General features: G+C 39.9%; 1 protein-coding gene across 4 annotated transcripts in view; it reads right to left on the bottom strand.

Annotated features, from left to right (window-relative positions):
* Window positions 1-4,295, bottom strand: part of ZHX1 (zinc fingers and homeoboxes 1) — a 29,137-nt gene that overhangs the window by 12,050 nt on the left and 12,792 nt on the right. The gene's annotated exons all lie outside the window — the stretch shown is intronic.

The following is a 4,295-nucleotide window of genomic DNA, read 5'->3' as shown; positions in this document are numbered from 1 at the left end:
CTGTAGTAAAGAAGAGACAGTGGAATTAGTTTAATTAAAATAATAACTTCTATTTTGCTACATATTATGGTTTAAAGTAATTCAGTCCTTTGGGGCTTAGTGTGCCACTGCTCATCCCCTGAAACCAGCAGACCATTCCAAGAAGAGATTGTTGAAGCTAAGGTAAGAAAGGCAAAATCCAATCCACTTAGTACAGGCTGAAATTTGTTTCAGCTCATGTTAATACAGTGACAGACCTAAACAACAGAATGGTGTAAACCAGGTAACTTTCTGCCTGTTACCCTTGCTTCAGAAGCCTTTTTCTTGGCACAGGGCTGAGGTCAGTCTTGCCGTTGGACTGTTTTGCCAAGGCTACAACAACTTCTCTTGACTGTTCTGTGAGTTCAGGTCCTTCCTATCACTAACTTGAGCCCAGTACAACATCTCCACTACTGGCTCTGTCATGGCTTTCATGTCAGAGGCTGTGACGTGTCCCAGAAATGGCAGGTTTAGAGTATTTTTCTATTGCATTATATATGCAAGCACAATCATGTGCAAGGCCTTTCTTCCGCCTCTGAAAACAAGCAAAACAATGTCTTTTTAAGGCACTCTGACAGACAAAAGACATCTATCCCTTTTTCCTAGCTTCCCAAATGTCATTCTCCTATTGAAGACCAATCCCAAACCAATAAAAGTTGATTGCTAGCACATTGCAATTAACTAAAATCTGTTTTCATGCCTCTATGCATTAACAAAGACATGACTGATTGTGTAAACTGTAACAGAGAGAGAAAAAGCATTAAAGACTGATAACCAAAGCAGAAGCCTTTGCTTCATATTTTTCCTTTAGGCAAAAGACAGAAGTGTTCATCCACAGTTGCCACTCCCTGCTGCTCTGTAAGCTCTGTTTTGGAAGCTGTGTGTCACCTTACTGCTTTGTAAATATCCTCCTTAAATGTTTTTAACAGTCACCCTCTGCACTACATCTGTGACTACATTCAAAGTGCAGAGCCTCACGTGATTGGCTTTTTATACCAAGGATATGGTTACATGGCATTAAGGACACTGAAAATGCTCAATAAATCTTGGGTAATCGTCATTCCAGGATGACAATTATTTAATGGTACTGGAGAAGAAAGATATCCTTCTTCCACAAGTTAAGAGTGGCAGTCTGTAAAACTGAGCACAGAAGTGCAAAAGATATTTATCTCCATGTATGTACAAAGTACCTATTGCAGGCCACCTCATTTCTCTTTGCAGCGAGAGAACCATGAAGCAAAGCTAAATAGATCCATTTGTCTCAGTGTTCTGAGGGACAAGAGGTAGAGCATTATTAACTGTGCTGCTTCTCTGTGGGGCTGGAGGGCTCTTGACAAAAGGGAAGACAACTGCCAAGACAACATTGAGCAATGCTCTGGGGGAAGAGCTGGGTGGTATTACCTAATGTTTCTAAGATTTTGAGTAAAATTTCAGAAATACCAGAAATGCCTATTTAAAAAGCAACTTAACAGCTAGTTTTGCTGACTGAAGTTGCATTTTGAGAAATGACTGTGGTACTCTGCAGTGCCTCATTCCTAGCACAGCACATAGGATTTATACACAGGGCAGTCTGGGTGAGCTTAGGTGCCTGCCAAGGGTCCCATTCTGGGATGGCCCAGAGCACAAGTGAAAGCAACATTTGATCTGACATGAGGTATTGAAGCATGCTGAAGGCAAGGCTGGAGATAAGGAATAAAATGAGAAACTTGTTCAACAAATCAATAAATGTTCTCCAGTCTCCTCATGTACCCAACAGTGCTCACAGTGCCTGTAAGCCAACAGGTGTATGTGCAATTGCAGCACCTGCAGGCTTTTAGCTAAATCTGTATCATATCTCTGCTGTGCTTTGTTTTTGCTGAAGTTGCATAGGCAGATTATCACATCCCTCCTGTATTTACCACGATAGCAACACATTTCTTTGATGCAAAAAGTTCTCAGAAAAAGAAAGCTGCATCTATGCTCTTCTGACTACACTGTGTAAAATGTTGTGGGGTTTTTTTTAAAGGATGTTGTGATGTCAAAACCCTGTTTAATTCATGGCTATGAAGATTTTACTGACAGCATTCAGTAAAATCTCAACCAAGTGAGATGCTTGCAACCCTTCCCAGCCTTCTCTACTCTACAGACTTTACAGAAACCTCCATTCCCTCCTCCCTGGAGCAAATGTGATTATTCCACCTGCAGCACCCTGCTTGACATGTTCTCACAATTTTAACAGGGGATTATGAAAACTCACAGTTACATAGTTTATCCAACCAATTATGCATAATCCTTGGAATCTTTATTTCCTCTAAAATACCTCTCCTGTTCTGCGTACAGAAGTGTGAGGGACCCTGCCACATAGCTAGACTTCAGTAAGGTCTGCAACATTCTGTACCAGTAGGCTAATGACAAAAAATGAAATAACAGTGTGGTTTTGCCAAGTTCACCCTTGTAAGAACCTTGTTACAATTCTCCAGGTTCTTACAGACTGTTTTTTACTAAGTTCTCCCTGTATTGAGCTGGGAATGATTTGTGATTCACTATGTGTTCTCCTCTGCTCAAGCATTTCCCTTGGTTAAGACTGGGTAGTCTTGTGCCCAGTCTTGTGCTTGCCTGTCCTGTCTCAAGGCCACTGGGACCACCCTCATATTCCATGAATTCCTGAAGGTCATCACTAATGGTTCAGAGAATGCTTTTGCTTGTCCCTTACATACCTTAAGGTCAAATATGTGATAAAATATTTTGAAAAATGTTCTCTTTTTATCCTTCCTTATGAATATTGACATTGTACTGTGCAATTTGGTTTGCAATTAAATAATCCAGATGTTTATTTTATGTCAAAGGCAGCATTTTTAAATAAAGGAATCCAAATAAAAACTTACAATTATTTACACTGCAATCCCCTTCTGTAATATCACCTCAGATTTTCATAGAATTGACATTCCTAGCAAATCAGCCCACGAAACAGATGTTTTTCTAGGAACATAAACCAGCAAGTGCAGGCATACATTTTGAAAGTCCAGAATCTGATATTTTATCTTCCAGCAGGCAATTTCTCAGGACACTATTCTTCAGAAACATAAACAGATAACAATCCCAATTAATTAATAATTATATTAAGACAGATTCATTCCAGAATGGAATTCAACATTTAAAGTTGTCTTTATAGCAAATTTGGATGAAGACTTACATAAATATTTTCTAAATGGAGGCAGAAACCTTTTTCCCATCTGATTACAGTTTGAGAAGAAAAAGACATAGATTTGACCACAGAAGACACACATGAAAGAACCTGCTTCCAGAAATTTTTTTTTACTCATTTCGTCCTTCCCTCCTCCAAACAGGAGTAGCTGATGCAGCAAGAAAAATAAATAAGTTTACAGAAAACGTTCACTGTGTGTTGAGGGTGTATGCTTTCTGAAAAGGCATTGCTCCCTGCTTGCTGTATGACACTTCCATTCAGTGTGCAGGAAAAGCATGCCAAAAAAATCCAACCCCATGTAATATGATTTTAAGACTATGCAGAGAATGGCTCAGGAGAAGATGAAGCAATAGAACCTGCTTCTAACTTTTAAATCCACCTAGATTACAAATTGCCTATGACTTCACATAGAAAATGCTGCCTTCTTATAACCCATGACAATAAGCTGTTGTTGATCCTTTGTTTAGCATCCTTCTACTACCATTTATTCAGGGTAGATGTGTCTATGTCAGAAACTACTCTGCAGAGCTCAGTGTAGGCTAATACACTAATCTGTGCTGCCTCTCAGTGAGAAGGCTGAAGGACTTCGTTGCAGTGCCATTTTCTTCAGTTGTTCATTATCTTCAAAGTTCAGAAAGCCTTACTGCTTATGACTCTAAAATAAAGCCGTATCTCAGTTAATCCTGTGATATTCACATTTGATTCCTCTTTTAAAATAAGGTCTGGTACTACTAATCTATCATGGGAGTGAAACTTGTCAAACTGATTTCAGCAGAAGTCCTCATGTATTACAAAGATAAGACCCACTTAGGGTCCTTGCTGCATTAGGACTGGTAATGAGGGAGGCAAGTACCAAAAGGCTACTGTAGTGCCCACACAGAGCTCCAGGCTGTGCCAAAGCCAGACCCGTGATTGAGCACTGGAAAGCTGACAAAAAGCCCAGCAGAGGCTGAAGGGAGCCTGCCACAGGACATGTGACTGGACTTTCTCAGTTACTTCCTCTCAGTGCTGGTTTTAATGGGTAACAAAACAGTTCCATCAAAGTAAATGTCAGAATTTCACGCCAGAAGTGACTGCTAAATAACCTACATTA

The sequence above is a fragment of the Cyanistes caeruleus genome, chromosome 1, assembly GCF_971803275.1.
Source record: "Cyanistes caeruleus chromosome 1, bCyaCae1.hap1.1, whole genome shotgun sequence".
Lineage (NCBI taxonomy): Eukaryota > Metazoa > Chordata > Aves > Passeriformes > Paridae > Cyanistes > Cyanistes caeruleus.
This window is presented reverse-complemented; position numbering and strand designations above follow the sequence as displayed.